This window comes from Elgaria multicarinata, chromosome 7 (assembly GCF_023053635.1).
Source record: "Elgaria multicarinata webbii isolate HBS135686 ecotype San Diego chromosome 7, rElgMul1.1.pri, whole genome shotgun sequence".
Classification (NCBI taxonomy): domain Eukaryota; kingdom Metazoa; phylum Chordata; class Lepidosauria; order Squamata; family Anguidae; genus Elgaria; species Elgaria multicarinata.
In genome coordinates this window covers 91,181,860-91,203,008 of record NC_086177.1, presented here as the reverse complement: position 1 = coordinate 91,203,008, position 21,149 = coordinate 91,181,860, and positions in this window count along the sequence as shown.

Below are 21,149 nucleotides of genomic sequence, written 5' to 3'. Positions count from 1 at the left end.
CTCTCTCTCTCTCTCTCTCTCTCTGTCTGTGTGTGTGTGTGTGTTTAAGGGGGATAATGGTTTGAGGGAAGCAATTTAAAAATTCCTAAAAGCTCAAGGCCAGAATGGACCTGCTACAAACTTGGCATGCCTAAAGCCCTCTTTAAGAGCTATCACCTCGCCAAGGTTCATCTCTTTATCTTTAAAAATGAGGGAGACGTAAGCATTTTATTAATATTCATTGATGAGTGGTTATCCAAAAACGGGTGGTTCTCCAGCGGGTAAGGGAAGCCGCTCCAAAATCAGGACAGAGAATTGCCTCAACGGAGCTCTGGTTCAAATTTTGAAGCAGAGAAGACCTCCTTTTCCCACCCCTAGTTAGTGAGTATGTTTAAGTTGTGGTTATGTAGCCACCATGGTTAGGAATAGTTCACATGGCATGGAAGTCATGGTTCACATGACACACTAATTCATAATGCTGTTGTTTTCTCTTTTGGAAATTTATTATTTTTGATGACTGATCTTATTTGTTGTTAGCCAACAGGGATGGTGCATAAGCACCCAAAAAGGGGTGGGAGTGATACCAATCTATATCAATCAATAAATAAATAAATTTCCCCAAATTGGGGCATATATTTGAATTTTGAAAAAGTTGTAGGATGTACTAACTGGGCCAGTTCCTTACTGCCTTACAGCTGAAAGAAAATGCTTTCCTAGAGGAAGGCATGCTGCTTCATATCTTGCTAAGCAGATAAATGAACTTGTATCATGTACTTTAGGATTTATGTCATGCATGACAAGAGCATCATGAACTTGAAAGGGAATGTGAGCTGCTTCATCATCAAAAGCAGATCGCTGGCCTGACTGAAGAAGCATATGAACCAGGAGAAGAACATGTGGCATTGGCAAATGTATTGATAAGAAATACAGGCTGTTGTCGTTGGTCTACGACTCCAATTTTAGCTTGCTTTTAAACTCAAGATGCTGAAAGCAATTTGCACTGCTTTAAAACCAGATTGCAATAAAATACAAAGCCATGCGTTTGGAGAAAACAACTCAGTACCAGCTTAAGAGGAAGGCCCGGTGTTCATCAGGATATAATCTCAAAACTTATTTCGACTGTGTTTGTGAACATGTGAAGCAATGGTAAAGAAGAGAGTGACTTTGAGCATGTCCTTTCACTTTTCTGGACATCCAGAACCGATCTTCACATATCTGCAATTAGGAAAGTAGTTTGTTAGTTTTTTGGCCATTGGATATGGTCACCGCCACTACTTCTGCCGATCCACTGCCATCATGAAAGTCTGTAGGCCTGGGGTGGGCAACTTGCGGCCCTCCAGTTGTTTGGTCCACAATTATCATCAGCGCTAGCCAGAACCGATGATGAGAGCTGATGGACGTTTTAGGCCAAAACATCAGGTGGGCCACGAGTCACTCAGCCCTGTTGTAGACTTACATCAGTCATGACCAGCAGCTAGGACATTCAGTTTGTTTGTTTTATACATTTGAGGATCCCAATCCACCAGCCACCTGTATCAGGAGAATGATCTAACTCATCAGAATCTCAACTTTTAATCATCATTTCACTTAGTGCTAAAGTCCAAGTTTGACGTTTTTGAAGACAAGTAGGATGTGCTTGCAACCGATTGCCAAAGGAATAGATTCTGTTCTCTTAGCAGCTAGTTACTTGTCTTCTGATACTTGATCATACTGCATCTCAAGAGCTTTACATAGTTTGGTCCTATAAGGGCTGAACACCTTGCTGCTCTACTGCCATGAGTCTCATGAGTGAATTGCATTCACTAACTCTGTGGGATAAATTAAGATGGGAGATTGTCACTGGGATGGGAGAAAAAACCATCCCCTTGTATTGGGGCCAACAGTGGCTGGTAGCTACAAAAATATTTGCCACTCAAGTCTCAGCCCTTAGCTAGACCTAAGGTTTATCCCGGGATTGTCCCGGGGTCATCCCTGCCTGCTCCCGGGATATCCTGTGTGCCATTTACATGAACAGGGATGACCCCAGGATGATCCTGGGATAAACCTTAGGTCTAGCTAAGGTTTTCCTTGTTCCTTGTCCATCTTCAAACCCATTGCTTGGCTCACTGAGTAGCTAAGAACATAAGAAGAGCCAGCTATGCTGAATCAGACTAAAAGGTATTTATTTATTATTGCATTTATATCCCACCTTTTTTCCTCCAAGGAACCCAAGGCGGCATACATAATCCATCTCCTCCTCCCATTTTATCCTCACAACAACAACCCTGCGAGGTGGGTTGGGCTGAGAGTGTGTAACTGGCCCAAAGTCACCCAGTGGGTTTCTATGGCCAAGTGGGGACTAGAACCCAGATCTTCTAACTCCCAGTCCAACACTTTAGCCACTACACCACACTGGCTCTCTAGTCTAGCATTCTGAACCAGCTGCATAGGAAGTCCATGAGTGAAATAGCAGCCTGGCACTCATATTCCCCAGCAACTTATATATAGGAGCATCCTGCCTCAGACATTGGAGCTAGCATATAGACACCACGAGTAGTAGCCACTGATAGCCTTTTCTTCCATGCAGTGTGATCTGGTGGCTCCAATTTTGGTGAGCTGTGTTTCTGTTCTGGGTTTTAATCAGAATTATTTTGGGGATAGCGTTTGGCACCTCAGTTCCTAGAGCTCCACCTGGTTCTGACTAAGCCTCCACTACCTCCATAAATTTATCGAACCACCTTTTAAGCCTATCCAAGTTGGTGGCCATCATAACATCCTGAGATAGAGAATTCCATAGTTTACCTATGCGCTATGTGAAGAAGTACTTCTTTTTGTCGATCAGATAATGGTGATTAGGAGTCAGGAAAGTTACTTTTAGTTTAGGAACCTTCAAGTATATGAAAACACTTGGGAAAGTGCTAATATATTAATGTGTTATTGCCACCACCATAATTATCATCATCATTGTCATTATTTATAGTTTCCACAGCTGCCCTAGCTGGAAGGGCAAGAGGGAAATCACATCACTGTCATCAAAACATACATGCATGTGCAAATGCACATAAGAACATAAGAAGAGTCATGTTGGATCAGATGAAGGAACTATCTAGTCCAGGATTCTGTTCACACAGTGGCCAACCAGCTCCCCACGGGAAACCCACAAGCAAGACATGAATGAAATAGCACCCTCATCTTCCCCAGCTACTGGTGCACATATGGATATTGCTTCTGATAATGGAGGTAGCATACGGCCATTGGGACTAGTAGCCATTGATAAGATTTAATTTCCATGCATTTGGCCAAAACCCTTTTAAACCTATCCTGGTTGGTGGCCATCACAACATTTTGAGGCAGAAAAAAGGAAAGGAACCTCTCGTGCAAGCACTTGAGTCATTGCTGACTCCTAGAGGGATGCCTGCTTTCGCTGACGTTTTCTTGGCAGACTTTGTAGCGGGGTGGTTTGCCATTGCCTTCCCCAGTCGCAGTTACCTTTCCCCCAGCTAGCTGGGTACTCATTTTACCAACCACTGAAGGACGGAAGGCTGAGTCGACCTGAGCCGGCTGCCTGAGAACCAGCTTCCGCTGGGATCGACCTCAGGCCGTGGGGAGAGTTTTGGCTGCAGTAACTGCTGCTTACCACTCTGCACCACACGAGGCTCTTTGAGGCAGAGAATTCCATAATTTAACTGTGCAGAAGTATTTCTTTTTTTATTTGTCCTGAATCTCCGCTACGCAGCTCCATGAGGTAATCCCGGGTTATAGTATTATGATAGAGAGATAAAAATATCTCCCTATCATCTCTATCAGTTTCCCAGCACTAACCTTTCCCCTAAACTAAGTAGTCCCAGCAGTTGCAACCTTTCCACATCGCAGAGTGGCTCCAGCCCCTTGATCATTTTTTCCCTGCATCTTCTCCAACTCTACAATATCCTTTATGAGAGGTGGTGGCCAGAACTGTGCAGACCATTCCAAATGGTTTCACACTAATTTAAAAGCATAAATCACAATAACATAGTAAAACATAATATAAAAACCATGTGTTCGAGACAGAATAAAACCAAATTGGGAACCAAGGTAAAAGCCCTCAGCAGTGAAAAGATCTAAAAAATACACGGCTACATTTCTTTTTTAAATCGAAGGGCCAAAAAGCTTGGGAAAATAAAGAGGTCTTCACCTACAACTGGGGTGCCACTACTGAAAAGGCCCTCCTTTAGTAGCCATCTGCCTCACCTCATTTGGGAGGGGTGCATAGAGAAAGGCTTTTGAGGGTCTGGGCAGGTATATAGGAAAATAGCTGATCCTTCAGGTAACCTGGCCCCAAGCCATTTTGCACTTTGAAGTTAATACTAGTACTTTGAATTGGGCCCAGAAATGGACTGACAGACAGTGCAGATCATAAACCACTGGATTAATATGATCATATTAGCCAGTCGCCATTAACAGTCTCACTGCCCTATTTTGGACCAGCTGAAGTTTCTAAACTGTTTCAAAGGCAACTCCATATATAATGCATTACAGGTGGGGATGTTGCAGAAATCTGGATTAGGGCTCAAGCTCAGTGAGTCATTGCCAGCTCCATGCTCCCACCAACACCACCGGATGCTAGTTCGCAGGCTCCTGTGCTTGCTTGGGTTAGCCTGCACCAAGTTAGGCAAGCTCTGGGATTCCCACTTACCAATGACCTGCCATTTTGTGGGAAACCACTGGTAAGCAATTTATTGAAATCGTCATTTACACAAAATTGCTGCCCTAAATGATCTAAATGTATTATTTTAAATCTGTGCCTAGCAGCTAGATCTTTTGTTCCTTTTTTTTTACTCTAGAGTAGATGTGGTGTGCCTGATCCGACTCTTAAAAGCTCCCCTACCCTAGGGTGGCCATATGGAAACAGTTGTCTAGAAAAGGGAGTTTCAGCAGGTGTCATTTGTATGCATGCAGCACCTGGTGAAATCCCCTCTTCATCACAACAGTTAAAGCCATAGGAGCCCTGCCCTCTTTACCAGATTCAAAAGAGGGCAGGGCTCCTGCAGCTTTAACTGTTTATTCCATTTTATTTATTTATTTATTTATTTATTTCATTTAAATACTGCCTCATAGCCAAAGCTCTCTGGGTGGTTTACAAAGATTAAAAAGATTGGTTTAAAAACTGAACATTAAAAATCAATATACAAAATTTAAAAACATAAAAAAACAGTTAACGTTTAAAATAAATGTTGTGATGAAGAGGGGATTTCACCAAGTGCTCCATGTATACAAATGACACCTGCTTAAATTCTCTTTTCTAGACAACTGTTAAAGATACAGGAGCCCTGTCCTCCTTTCCATATGGTCACTCAACCCTACTCCTACTAGGGTCCTGATCTAAAATGGGCTGCTGTGCTTACTCTAGAATAAAAACAAAAAAGACACAACTGCTAGACACAAATTTAAAGTAATGGCTGTTTTGGCCCATAGAAAACAATATAATCAAAAGAAAAAAATATTAAATATTTTAAGAAACACTACTTTACTAATATGGTCAATATTAAGAGCACTCCAAAACTGCATGGATTGCTTTGCATTTAAAAATTGAGCCATCGCAAACATACACCCAATCTATCAGAAAAAGAGCCATAAAAATGTGTGTATGCAAATAGATGCTGCATGTTTGTTTGACTAGGCTGAAAAACACAGCCTAGGAACAAAGGCTGCACATATACAACCCCAGGAACAAACATCTGTTTAGGGTAAATGGCAAGAATGAACCCAGCCATTGCCTGCCCATTTCCGAAAGTCATGATTGACAGTCTAGATTGCTGACAATCTAGAATGCCATCTCTTGGCTTGGGCTGTCCAATCTGGGAAAATGTCTACCCACTCAGCATTAATTTGTCTGCATGTTTCCTTTTTCCCTGGATCCGGGCGTGTATACTTGATCAGCTGGCTTACAGAGTATATTTTGCCAAAAAGAAAAATAATGTTCAGGAGGGTTCCATGTGTGGATTATTATCGGGTGAGCTGGCCCTCAGTGGGTTTTACAGTTTAAGTTCAGAGAAGTTTCCCGAAGTGTTTATGCTGCATTTCTTGTACAGGAACTTTCGGTTACTTTTTATTAGCTCACTCTTGCCTTTCAGTGAGTCAAATCTCCCCAAGTTTAAAAGATTATACATTTGAAATGGGAAGCTTTGTATATGTGACATGATATACAAACACCACATGTGCGTAATATATGAGCTTTGCCTACGGATGGATGAGAATTTCAGTTCAGTTTGCAAACCACTTGGAAATGTCCTGTTTGCAACCCTGAAAGAAAACACAAATGGAGGCACATGTTTCCCGAAAATGTTCACAAGGTCCAGGACTTGCATTCACATACGCAAAAGGTACATTGGAAAATGCACAACTTCCTCAAACTGTAGAGCTGTTTCGAACTGCACTGCTTTTGAGGGGGCGGGGGAGCACAACTTTCCCACTTTAAATAAACAAAAAGCAGGTAGCAAACAAGAGCAGAACCAAGACAAACTGAGAGTTGAAGTAAAGTTCTCAGAAGTTTAGTGAGCTCATGCATCTCTGATTCTCCTATCCCTTGATTTGCCTGTCTCATGGAACATAAGAACCTAAGAAATGCCGTGCTGGATCAGACCGAGGGTCCATCTAGTCCAGCACTCTGTTCACACAGTGGCCAACCAGCTGACAACCAGGGACCCACAAAGCTAGGGGAGATCTGTAGTGTGTACGGAAGTCTCTCGATTCACATAACATTTCTTTAAATGTGCCCCTAACCGCTGCATGTCCGCTGAACAACTGTTCTTTATTTTTACCCCGTCTTCAGGCGATGGTAAGCCGTTTCTACTTACAAAGTGTGTATCAATGCTGTGCTGTTTCCTCTCCACCCCATCTTAATTTGATCGCTGACCATATATGGTTACCTGTCTGTTAGAACTTCTTAACCAATGACTGCTCAGTACATTTTCGGTACAAACTGGAACCATTTTGATTCATTGCTTTTCGTGCTTGTTGTGAGGTTAGTCCTTTTATTTCCCGATTAATCAGTAGTATTCCCTTAATAATCCTTTTTAAAAAATTCTTTTTAAATTTAATTTCTGCGCACAAATGCACATGCGCAGAAACAGTTAAACATAAAAAAGGAAATATGGGGACTTTCGAGGAAGTCATTAGTGACAACGACAAAAGCCCGCCTATACACAACACCCTGTTGTGATGAAAAGGGACGGGATTTGGCGGATGTGTGATCTGGGGAAACGCAACGCAACGCAACGCAACACAGTACAGGGACAGATACCATGCCAGGCAGAGGTAAGTTTTGGTTGCTACGTTTTGGTGCATTTTAAAAAAAATCTGCATGAGGAGGCGCCTTGACTATGATATGTAGATCCCCCTCCCCGGACATGTTGTGGCAGTACCCTCCCACCCATGTTCCCCAGCAACTGCCTCAAATACTGGAGATAGCACACAACCGTCTTCACAACCTGAAGACGGGGTAAAAAAGAACAGTCGTTCAGCGGACATGCAGTGGTTAGGGGCACATTTAAAGAAATGTTATGTGAATCGAGAGACTTCCGTACACACTACAGATCCCCCCTAGCTTTGTGGGTAAACTTCTCCTCCAGGAAATTATCCACCCCCCTTTTAAAGCTATCCAAATTGGTGGCCATCGCTACATCTTGTCGTAGTTGGCCCTTCTAGATCTTTTAATAGGTTTGATCATTTTTTATATTCCTTATGCCAAAGCACTCCAAGGAATGAAAACCAAAATCCTCAGCCTTTCCATTATTTCTAAGGCTACATTTTAACCGGGCTGTCATCCACTGCATGTTGTATATCAGTTAACACCTCTTGCGTAAAAAGTGACAAAGAGCACTTTATGTAACTTCACAACAAGGATATCTTTGCCAACACTTCATAGCTATTTTGAGTCGAGAGGCTGTAATTATCTTACTCCTCCTAGATGTGATAACAGAATAATAAGCTAGAAAGGCCATGGCTTAGCAACACCTGGATGTTAGGAACGTGGTTAGGCTCATATCATCAAACTCACAACTGTTCTGTTTGTTCAGAATCTAGGACAGGCTTCCTTTACAAGCTGTAAAATATTTGTGTTGATGGTTTCTTCCAAGCTGATGAAAAGATCATGAATTGAGCTCAAAGATAAAATGAATGCTTAAGGCAAATGCATTCTTTTTTTGCTGGCAAGAAAGAAGATATTCTGTGATCCAGTACAATAGCAATTAATTACCTTTGATACTTTTATACGTGCCTGCAATAAATGACTCAAGTTAGGCTGTGCAGGTGCTGAACCAGTGTCTGGATTTGATAATGGGCTGGAGGAGGACCAATAAACTGAAACTGAATCCTGAGAAGTGGGAGGTAGTGTGGGTAGATGGTTCTGGAGGAGGTTGCACTCCCCTGTAAGAAGCAGGCTAATCTCTTGGTGGTGCACCTTGATCCAGCTTTGTTACTGGAAGGCCAGGGGCATGTCTAGACCAGTTGTTATCCCGGGGATCATCCCTGTGCATCCAGATGAGGCACAGCAGATCCTGGGAACAGGGAGGGATGATCCCTCCATTTCCCCGGGATATCAGCAGGCCCTTTTAGGATCATCCTGAGACTGCGGGAGGTGTGTGCGCCCATCCCGGCTGCATCCTGCCTCCTCACAAGTAAATGCGAGGAGACGGGAACCAGGCACAGGGCATGGAGCTCTTCAAGTGCTCTGTGCCCATCGGGGGTGGGGTGGGTGGGGAGCAGGAGTGGGTGTTTGTTTTTATACTCAATTATAGTTGGAGTGTACATGTGCTCAACCTCCTGTAAAGAAAAAGAAAATGGCGGGTGCGACATCCCTCCTTCCTCCCGGAATGTCGTGCGCACATCTGCACAAAGGGGAGGATCTCACAAGCAGAATATCATGAGATCCTCCCCACTTCCACACACACACACACACACACACCGGGTGTAGACATGCCCCAGGTGTCCTCAGTGGCACTAAGTATTTTTTATTTTGCTAGCTTCAGCCATTCCGGGATTGGAATAGTTAGGCTACAGTGATCTATGCTCTGGTAACCTAGGGCTGCCCTTGAAGACAACTCCGAAGCTTCCATTGTTGCAGAATTCAGCTGGCGGGATTCTAACTTAGAGAGCCAAGTTTATTCATATCATCTGTGACAGAGATGGGCAGAAGGTAGATCTCAAGATGTTTGGGACTTCCTTTCCCAGAAGCCCCTGCCAGCATGGAAAATGGTCAGGGAGTAGAAGTCCAAAATGTCTGGAGATCTATTTTCTGCCTACAACTAGTGAATAGAACTCCACTGGTTGTTGATTGGCTTTCAAGACCAATTCAAAGTGCTGAAACTTTGAAGACCTAAATGGTTTGGAACCCAAATCCTTGAAAAGGGCCTCTTCTCATACAAGCCTGCCCAGCCTTGCGATTTTCTACAGGGGTCCTTCTCCAAGTACTTTCCTTACAGGAGGTGTGTTATGTATTAACAAAGGAGAGGGCATTTCCTGTAGTGGCAGCATGACTTTGGAACCCCCTTTCATATATATGGCACCGGTATTGAAATTTGTTTGGTGTCTTGTTAAGACATTTGCCAAAATGTTTTGAATGGCAACTTTGCCTTTGCTCGTGTTTTTGTTTGTTTGTTTAATTAGGGGTGTGTAATGGATTTGGACGAACCCTGAGCAAAGTGTTCAGCTTCAGTCTGATTCTGTTGGATCCTGAGTCAAAGCGGGCTTCCCTACGAGGCCAAGAGTACTGAATCCCAGACCAGAGTGAGGCTTCATTAGTGAGAAAAATGATCCAGGGGCTGGAGCATCTCTCCTATGAGGGAAGATTATAATGGCTGGGATTGTTTAGCTTGGAGAAAAGGAGGCTAAGGGGAGACATGATAGAGGTGTACAAAGTTATGCACGGTGTGGAGAATAGGGAGACATTTTTCTCCCTTTCTCATAATACTATAACCCAGGCTCGTCACATGAAGCTGATTGGTGGGAGATTCAGGAGAACTAAAAGGAAGGACATCTTCACACAGCACATCATTAAACTATGGAATTTGCTATGACAAGATGTAGTGATGGCCACCAATCTGGATAGGGGGTTGAATAAATTCCAGGAGGAGAAGACTATCAATGGCTCCTAATCCTGATGGCTATGTGCTACTGCCAGTATCAGAGGAAGTTGCTGGGGAACATGGGCAGGAAGGTGCTGTTGCACCTGTGTCTTCCTTGTGGGTTCTGGTCGAGAGCTGGCTGGCCACTGTGTGAACTGAGTGCTGGACTAGATGGACCCTTGGTCTGATCCAGCAGGGCTCTTCCGATGTTCTTATTAGTAACTCATGTTTCAGATATAAGCAGGTCATGCAGAGTTCCTGTCTCCCCAAAATAGCAACTTTTTTGGGTGTGTGTGTCTTTCAATCCTGTAAATGTGGGAGGAGGAGGGGTAGAGGGAATTGGAAAGTGTAGTTGGGTGACCCGTTTAACTTCAAATACTAGCTACCATTTTCCCCGTGAGTCTCAAGGGAGCACAGAATGGACAGACTCTGGAGTTGAACTATCATTTCCCAATATCACCTTCTGGAAAAAGTAGCTTCCATGAAGGACTGGAACAATTGGAAACAGTGCCCCTGAAGCCTGTGTTGGCTTTTTTTTAAAAAAAAATTGCATGGATGTTGCATGATTTATGAAATATGCTGCAGCAGATATTACAGTAGTATCAAGACTATGCATGCCATTAACTCACAACCTCGCCAATTAAATCTTGGCTTCATGGATGATATAGCTAAAGTTTTAGTTGGCAATTCTGCCAGTTAAACCAATTACAATACACAGGTCTAGTTACTCTATGGGCTTGCTCACAGGAAGGACATATGCAGTGCAAATCTGACACATGTCCTCCTTGGTTCCGCACCCCTCCATCATACCAGGATACAGCACCAGCTGAGACCCTCTGTCCTTCCTGCTACCAACTGTTACCACTGATGGTGACAGAGGGACAAGCATCAGCAGCATTCTCACAATGTCCATGACCTGTTGGACTTTGTAACTAAGAACCTCATGCCTGTTTCTCCCCCTTCTCCCTCCTAATGCCTTTTCCTTTTGTGTTATGTTGTTGTTGTTGTTGTTGTTGTTGTTGTTGTTATTTACATTTATATCCCGCCTTTTTCCTCCAAGGAACCGAAGGCAGCGTACATAATCCTCCTCTTCTCCATGTTATCCTCACAACAACAACCCTGTGAGGTAGGTTGGGCTGAGAGTCGGTGAATGGCCCAAAGTCACCCAGTGGGTTTCCATGGCTGAATAGGGACTAGAATCCAGATCTCCCGACTCCCAGTCCAACACCTTAGCCACTGCACCACACCCTATGGTGGAGGCTCTTATTTCATATCAATGGCCGGATCTACACCAAGCAGAATTTAACACTTTGAAAGCAGTTTGAAAACAGTATAAGGAATGTGTCATGGGCCCCAACAATTATATACTGTTATAAACTGTTATAAAGCAACAGTGTAGATCCTGCCTTTTTCAACCACCCTATTCTGTTCTTTTTGGCTAAAGGACAGAATAAAAAACACTATTATACAGGCATGCACATATATATGTACAGGAATTAAGTCTAAGACATTAATATACACAGACTCCAAGATCAGCACATTATATATGAATGTTTCACAGGGACAGAAATATATTCAATTCCTTCTCAATAATTTGAAACATTTTTTTAAAAACCATTATGTCAATTTTATTTGACACCTTACAAAATGGCTTACAACATGATAGATGCTGGAGATGTCGCTCTCGTGACACTGGTTATAGCTTCAGCTATTGGGCAGTATAAAAATGAAATAAATAAATAAATAAATAAAATATAGGTACATTCTTTGGCACTGTGCTGAAATTACTGGAATCTCAACAGTTTCATTTTGGAAAAGGGTTATTGTTCTTCCTCTTTTTATTTTTTAGGCTTGGGGATGCAGCTTATTATATAAGGACTAGGGAAGAACAAATGTTTGAGGATGGCTTTGTTGGAAGATGGAGTGTCTTTGGCATATTTTGGAATGAAAAATTAGAGCTAATGTTCACCTGTATTTGTTGTTCTCCATGCTCTGATTTTGCTATTGTTGAAAGATATGTACACATGTATTGTGTATTTTACATTAATTTTTAAATTTTATTTTATATGATTTATATAATCAACTGGTTGGCCATTGTGTGAACAGAGTGCTGGACTAGATGGACCCTCGGTCTGATCCAGCAGGGCTCTTCTGATGTTCTTGTGTTCTTATCATCAAAACCTGCTGGTTTCAAAGTCCAGAAGACAAGGCTTTCTGATCTTGGTCCAAACACCACAAAGCCCAGCAATTGAAAGCTAATGCTGATGCCTTATCTGAGGTGCGCCATGATCAGTCATGATGTTGTGTAATGTCACAAATTGTGCTTGCTTACAACTTACCCAGGCACACTTTTCCTTGGTCTTTTAGACATGGGGAATATATAGAGCACATCCATGGTTAAAACTCATAAGGTGAGTTATGTGTTTTCACTGCAAAGAATTTTTATTATATATATTTTTACCCAAACCCATCAACTTATGCTGTAAGATACCCTTTTGGGAATAAAATGGAACACATTTTTTCAACACAGATTTCTCATACTAGAAGATATTGTAAATGGGACAATGCACATTTCTGATGAACTGCAAGCTGTGTTCAAAGAGAATTGTAATATTTCTCCAGGATAAAGCCGAATCCATTTCATATTGACTTTATTGGAATCCTAAGGGGGCTTACAATGTTTGTTTACCTAAAGAGCCTTGCTAAATTCCTGACATGATGCTTGAAACTCATAAATCACTTTAGTTCTCCTTGTAAGATGTCTCTGTGAAAAGCGAAGAAATAATATTAAAGAAGATTAACATTGGGAATGTGTTAATATTCCACCCTCTTAAAAGTCATGGGCCTTAGCTAGACCTAAGGTTTATCCTGGGATTGTTCCGGGGACATCCCTGTTCATGTAAATGACACACAGGGGATCCCAGGAGCAGGCAGGGTTTACCCCAGGACGATCCCGGGATAAACCTTAGGTCTAGCTAAGGCCATGGCCTCCTTTCTTCTGCCATCCCAGGGTCCCGGCTCTTGAACAGTCTAAAGCCCTTTCTACACTCAGGATTATCCCAGGCAAATGGAGGGATCATCCCTGCCTGCTCCCGGGATCCCCTGTGTGTCATTTGGATGCACAGGGATGATCCCGGGACGATCCCAGGATAAATGGCTTGTGTAGAAATGGCCTAAATTGAAGCTACTAATTGTGCTTTCAAGGTGGGACTTTGGGGGCATATGTCCAGAGCCCCCACTCTGCAGAATGAACAGGAGGGGCCCCAAACACAGCAGGGCTGGCTTACTAAACTTTGAAGTAAGTAAGGTAATACACACCACCATCTTAAAAGGGTAATCCAATGTGGTGGAGCAGGGGAGGGAGGCAGAATCATGGTGGCTGTACCACAAATTCTTAGTTGGACTTCCACTGGCAGGACAGAAGGTGTATGTATGTATGTGTGTGTGTGGAGGGGGGTTTCTCCTGGAAGCACTTTTGGGGGCATTTTTTCTTCTTTTGGAACTCTCCTTCCCACACCAATGGGTGTGTGGGTGAGAACTACACCAGCACCAAGGATAGCTAGTGCAGTCTTTCCTCCATTTCAGGATGCTGTCAGGGAATGCGAGGACTTTGAATTTTAGGGATTCAATGCCTTCCCAGATCCACTCTGTAATGCCTGACTTTTGCTTTCTCCATTGTCGGAGTTCCAATAGCAGAGGAGCAACAGTGGCAGATGTTTCCACCACTGCCTGAAGGATGCTTCTGAGGTCAGCCCTCCCTCTGCACCTAAAGACTTCCCTCTTGGCAGGTGGAGAGGGGATACCTCTCAGGGGCTGTAGGGTTAGAGCCTTATCTGTCTAAAATTACCCAATTGTACTCCTAGGATACTTTTTGTTCTCTGGCTTTGCTTTGTTTGCCATACATTCTCCTCCACCTGAATTCCAAATTAACCAAAGGGTTCTCTAAAATCAGCTCAAGAATTGATGCGTTTGCACCCTGCCTGAGGTCTCTTTCACATATTTCCCCCTCTTCAGTATTGATCCAGATATGTACAAACACCACAAAGAATAAAAAAGCACCTTGGTGTGATTGTATGCACGACTGCATCCAGATCCTATTTGCTAGGTGCTTTAGTGATGCAGGCATGCATTCCTGTGCATTGTAAAACACCACACAAAAATAATCTCCATAGCATAGTATATGTGCTATTACCATATTTCTTCGATTCTAAGACGCACTTTTTTCCAATATAAACATCTCTAAAAATGGGGTGCGTCTTAGAATCGCAGGTGTGATGATTATTCTTAGAATCAAAGCTTTTTCCTGTTGGTGGTACTGAAATTAGTGTGCGTCTTACAATTGATGGCGTCTTACAATCGAAGAAATACGGTATGTCCAGATTACCTTTTTGTGGTGGTTTTATGAAGGTCCACAAGGCCACACTGTAAGCTCCATCCAACGAGCATTTTACTGCACGCTTGTTACTGGGCACTCACGGATTGCTCACATGACGTTGTCTCTCTCTCTCGCATCTTCCGTCCCATCTGGCCTTCATTGCACCGCAACCCCCTCCCCCCACCCCGAAAAAGTCCGGTTGCTGCTCTCTCCTACCGGAGTGAATGGGCCAATTACTTCCTGTTTTCAGGAAGCGACATTGGAGTGAAGACAGAGAAGTGACGGGAGCCTCACATTTCCACCTAGATGTGATGGGGCTTTCTGTTAGGAACATAAACTGGTAGCTGATATTTTTGCTATTTTCCAATCTGATATTTGCTGAAGACATATCATGTTGTGAGTAATGTTTCTAGTGCGACTGCCCAAAGAGAATTCAAAGTGAGTTTATCACACTCTTCTTTAACTTTGTTGCCTTTCTTTGAATTGTTTGTTTTGCAGTTGAATTGTTTCGTTTGCAGTTTTGCCAGGATGCTTGCCAAAGGACAAAAATGTGTGCTAGGTTTTATCTGCTTCTGATGAAGTTAGGCACTACATGTTCCTTTTCTTTGTATCAGCAATCAAAGCATGTAACTCAGTAAAATAGCCACTGAGGTCCTCAGGTCCTCATGTATTCTGAAACAACAACAACAACAACAACACATTTTTGTGTTTTCTGAATACAGTGCCCTCATGAAGAGGTACAAATCCAATTCATCTGCATGGACTCATTGCTTCTCTGCCACATCTGCCAACTGAGGAAGCTGCCTCACTCTGTCAAACAGTAGGGCCAGCCCTAAAGTAGATTGCATCCACAGTGGTCTTAGGAACTGTTTCATGCGCATGGTTTTGAGGCAGTGTCATCTCACACCTGGGTTATATGATAATATTCATGCCACGGGGATGTTGCTGGAAGTCAGCAAATAAAAACCATTTGTTATAAATAGCCCGAAAATGAAATTGGCAGGAATTATCATGCTTTCTCTCTGCAATGAGGTTTCACAATTTATATCAGAACACATATTTCCCCACAGGAAACAGGGGTGATACAGTCATCAGGCGAAGTCTTTGCCACCTCAGCTGTGCAGGAATCTGTCCTTCATCTTCTCAGCTGGTTCAAGGGTCTACCCAATAAAAGCATCTATTTGAAGTAAGACTGAAAAATAAACAATGAATGCCCTGTGGCACTAAATCAGTAGAGCGCCAAAAGCAGTTTATGTTCCTAACAGCTTTCAGAAGGTACACATGCAAAAAAAATGCAATGTTTGCTTCTTGTTTAGCCTGAAGACTGACAACATTTTTGGATAGTACCCAGGGCTTTGTGTAAAACCATCTCCTTGTTCCAGATTTTTTTAAAATAAATAAATACATATTCTCAAATAGAAATCATTAAAATTTACAGATACAAAATTCAAATGCTAGTTTAGAATGCATTATGCAAAATATCCAGTTGGAAAACATGTTCCTAGTTTGTCTATTTTATTGTGATTAGAACACATGGCAGTTTGGAGAACGTTTAGGCAATTGACTAAGTGGTAAAGGACACAGAAATAGTGGGAAAAGGCGCTAGGAATGGAGAAAGGGGGGCTAATAGGTCCGGGAATGGGATTGGAATGAGCTAGGAACTTTACAGAGCAGGGCTGGGTAATATTATTCCCTACCAGATCAAAGCCCATTCAAGCGTTTCATACCAGGTGCAGCAAACCCACGAGGAGACAAGGCTCCTGAGCTCCGCCTCCCCTCCGATGTCACATTTGTTACCCTTCAGCCTTGGTAACCAAATATGAAATCTCCATATTCTTTCTTTTTTGGTCTATGCCTGGCGATTTAGTATTTGGTTACCAAGGCAAGTCTTGTTTATGGCTTGGTACTTTGCTATATTTTAACAGTATTCTCTCTCTCTCTCTTTCTCTTTTTCTCTCTCTCTTAACAAGCAGAGATAATTACAAATCTGTCTTATATCAAGCCTGGTAACTTCTCCTTGTTTACCTTCTAAGGAAAAAAGAACCTTGGACAAGGGCAACAGAAAAATAGCATGACTTCTTTATAGGGACATAGAATGGAAGGAAAGAACCCTCTTAAATTGCAATTAGTCAGATAATCTTTTGCAGTTTGAATGGAACATGGAAGCAACAATTATTCCTACAGGCAGATTAATATAAAGCACATGGTTGCCCTAATTAAAAGCACAAGCCAGTAGAAAAACAAATTGAAATCTAATAGTTTTGCTTGTTCTTAACAGGTTGTGGGTTTTTTTAGCCTTTCCACAAAACCACTTTAAAAATCAAGTCACACAATAAGTTATTACAGAAACCAAAGTCCCATAATGCACATTAGAGAAAAACAATTGTTAAATAATTTTCTCTTACTTTGATATAACAAAAATGAATATTTTCATCTAGCCCTTTTGTACTCGTGCCTTTGCGCATTTGATTTTGCATCCTACTAGTGATGGGCAAATGCCTCTCTGCTCATTTCAGAATTAGCTTGATTTTTACAAGATTTCTTGGTGAGTGTTCAAAAAGAGCTAATCTCTTTTCCAAGCATTCCTATCTGGACCCTAATATTAGTTCATACATGCTGATATGCCTTACTGTATCATCCTCTGGAATCTGCAGTTCCAAGCTCCAGCTTTAGTGAAGAGTAAGGACAGAGAGCTCTGGCGTGGGCTGGTCCATGAAGTCACGAAGAGTCGGAAGCGACTGAATGAATAAACAACAACAACAAAAGGACAGGCAAATCTGTCAGTTTTGCTTTCTCCCACATTAATATTTTTCTTTAAAAAGATCTTAAGTTCTTTACATCTCTTCTTCTCCCCCCAAAATAAAATAAACGGAGAATTTTTTTATTTTATTTTTTACCCATCTGCACTGGCCAAATGTAATAGGTACAGCTATTCCCAACATGAAGGGGGCTCTCATGAACCTGCCTGCCATGTAGCTCTTAAAGATGAACAGCCTATGAAGAAAAAGATGTGGAAACACTAATTCCACACTGGAAATGCACAGAGATCCAAACACAGACCTTAAAGAGCTAAGCAAACAACCCCCTCTGCCTGGACGGATGAATCTGTACTTTCACTTCCTCTCACATTCAAAATTTTAAATAATTTTTATTATTATTTATTTATTACATTTTTATACCGCCCAATAGCCGAAGCTCTCTGGGCAGTTCACAAAAATTAAAACCATAATAAAACAACCAACAGGTTAAAAGCACAAATACAAAATACAGTATAAAAAGCACAACCGGGATAAAAACCATGCAGCAAAATTGATACAAGATTAAAATACAGAGTTAGAACAGTAAAATTTAAATTTAAGTTAAAATTAAGTGTTAAAATACTGAGAGAATAAAAAGGTCTTCAGCTGGCGATAAAAGGAGTACGGTGTAGGCGCCAGGCGGACCTCTCTGGGGAGCTCATTCCACAACCGGGGTGCCACAGCGGAGAAAGCCCTCCTCCTAGTAGCCACCTGCCTCACTTCCTTTGGCAGGGGCTCACGGAGAAGGGCCCCTGTAGATGATCTTAAGATATGGGCAGGTACATATGGGAGGAGGCGTTCCTTCAAATAACCTGGCCCCAAACCGTTTAGGGCTTTAAATGTCAATACCAGCACTTTGAATCGGGCCCAGACCTGGACTGGAAGCCAATGAAGTTGTAAAAGGATTGGTGTGATGTGGTCTCACCAGCCAGTCCCTGTTAGTAAACGGGTCTGCCCTGTTTTGTACCAGCTGAAGCTTCCGGACCGTTTTCAAAGGCATCCCCACGTATAACGCATTGCAGTAATCCAAACGAGAGGTTATCAGAGCATGGATAACTGTAGCTAGGCTACATCCAGCCCATTTACAACATAAAAATAAAAAATCTGTGGATTTTGTTAAATTTTCAGGGTGAAGAAAACCATTGCTAGTAAAGAGCCACTTAAAATTTCAACCACCTGTTCTCTTGAAACAAACATATCCATGAACACAAGCAAGTTTTATATCTGGATGGGCTGGGCAGGGCTAGGTGTGATACCATAAGGATGTCAGAAGAGCCATGCTGAATCAGACCCAGGGGCTGTCTCTATACACGAGGAAAGCTCTGTGGTTGCTGTGGATCTGAGCTGCGTAGGTTAAATGATGCAAGTGCAGCTTCACAGCCATCATGAGCTTCCCCACTATGCTGTGATATGAAAAAGTCGGGGATTTATGCCATGTAACATTGCACCATGGCCAATCCGGGGCCAACCCAGGGGTGGAACTTGGTGGAAGGTGACCAGTGATTGGTTGCCTTCCACCAGGAAGAGTGCCCAGAAACCCCATGCTCCCTCCTCGGCATTGGGATTACCTGATGCTGCCCCAGGAGAGGGAAAGCACGGGGTTGAGGAGGGTGCTGCCACCAAGGTGGCACTGGGCAGTCAGCTGCCAAGAGTTCATCTAGATCAGCAATCTGTTCACACAATGGCAAACTGTTGATGGGAGACCCAGAGCAGGACATGAGTGCATCAGCACCCTCCCACCCATGTTCCCTAGCAAGTGGTGTAGGCATACTGCCTCTGATACTGGAGATAACACATAGCCATCAGCATTAGTAGCCATTGTTTGTGAGAAACAATTGAGAGAATGAACTCAAAAGTGCTGAGTAGGATGACCATATGGAAAGGAGGACAGGGCTCCTGCGACTTTAACAGTTGCATAGAAAAGGGGATTTCAGCGGGTGTCCTTTGTATGCATGTCACACCTGGAGAAATCCCCTCTTCATCACAACAGTTAAAGCTGCAGGAGCTATACTAGAGTGACCAGATACAAAAGAGGGCAGGGCACCTGCAGCTTTAACTGTGGTGACGAAGAGGAAATTTCACCAGGTCCCCCGTATATACAAATGACACCTGCTGAAATTTCCTTTTTCAATGCAACTGTTAAAGACATAGGAGACCTGTCCTCCTTTTCATAGGGTCAGCCTACAGACTTTTTTTAAAAAAATAAAAAGCTATTGATTTACAGTGAGTTTTCAGCTATCCCTTAAATACCCACCTGTACGAAAGGCTGACTTTTAAGACTGTAATGGTGTCTTAAGGCTTAGGGCACTGCTCAAGGAATCTCCCAATCACAGGGAGTGAGAGAGCTGTATAATTCCTAGGGATGGATGAATCTATCAATCTCTGTCTCAGTGAGATAGTTGGTTTTTTGTTTTGTGTTTTGAGACTGAGCTCATCCCATCCCATTCCTGCAGGACCTTTCCATTTTTATATTTTTAAAATCCCTATGGAAATTAGTATTTGGTGTGATGTTTTTTCTCAATGTACTCACTCTGCAGTTCTGTGTGCACTTGTTTTCAAATATATGCACTGGTGCACACCCAATATGCACATTTTTGTGTGCATTTTCCCCAAGAAGAGCTGCATCAGAAAGCTTGCAAGAAGGAGCATTTTTGGAATACAACTCTCCCTCAGCTTGCTGAAAGGCTTGGGAGGTGCAACTCGGCTAAATTAATTTTTAAAAGCCTGGGAGAGCAAATTTCTCACCCATCCCTAACAATCTCTGAACTTGTCTGACCAAGCTCAGGGAATTTCTTTAGATACACACAGCTTCAAGCCTTGAGGCATAAATGCAGCAGCTCCCTGCAGTTTGATTCCTCTGTGGAAACTGGAGGCTGTCTAAACGTCCTCTTTGTCCTGTGGTGGTTGCGAATTGGAGCTGCATCAGTTATACGATGTAGCTGCTAATTTGCAGTCACTGTGGGGCTTTTCCCTGAAGATGTGTCATAAAAAAGTCAGGGGCTCACCTTGGGTATTTTCTTCAGAGTAAGATCACTATTGCCCAGGGGGTGATCCAGGGCAGATGGTGAGCAGTGATTGGTTGCTGGAAGAGGGTGGGGGTGGGCTCCAGGAATCTTTCTGTCATGTTTCTCAAAACCTCCTGCCTTCTTACAAGGCCTGCTAAGTAATCCACAAAGCTTTATTCAAGCAATAAATGTCTCTTCCCACCGGAAGGGTGTCTAATCTCTAGGAACTTTCCCCTAGGCAAAACTATGCAAACTAAGCGAGACAATTGTCCTTTCAAGAAGAATGAAAAGCCCTTTCCCAAGACGCATTAACATCAGAGAGACTAGTTATGATGCAGCTTCTGATGGGATGCCAGCCTGGCTGACTTTCTCTCGCCTTCCTTTAGCTCCGCCCATTTTAGTCTGCAGCATACTCTAGGATCGGCTAACCTCTCCATGCTCTCCCCCTTAGAAGAATATTGGCTTCCCACTGACTGTGTATTGTTTGCCTTTGAGAAGATAAACTCTGGAGAGGGTTCACTCCCAGCTGGTGAAAAGCCCATGAGAGCTTTCTCCCCCACTGGTACAGGCTGGCCTGTTTCTCATGGTGACTCCTCTACTTCAGACTCTGATTGATCACCTGAAACACCTTCTTCCAACCCAGGGGGAGCAGGGCTAGACATGACACTTTGATCACAGTGAAGCAAGGGAGGCGTTTAAGGACAGTGGTGAGGAAAGAAAATTCCATGAGTTATTTATGTGTTGTGTGAAGAAATACTTTATTTTATCTGTCCCCAATCCACTGCCAGCCAGTTTCATTCGATGAGGGGGGAATATCCATATTATTCACTTCCTTCCAACCATGTATAATTGTACAAACTTCTATAAAATTATGCATGGTTTCAAGAAAATAAGAGTTAATCCCCTCCCT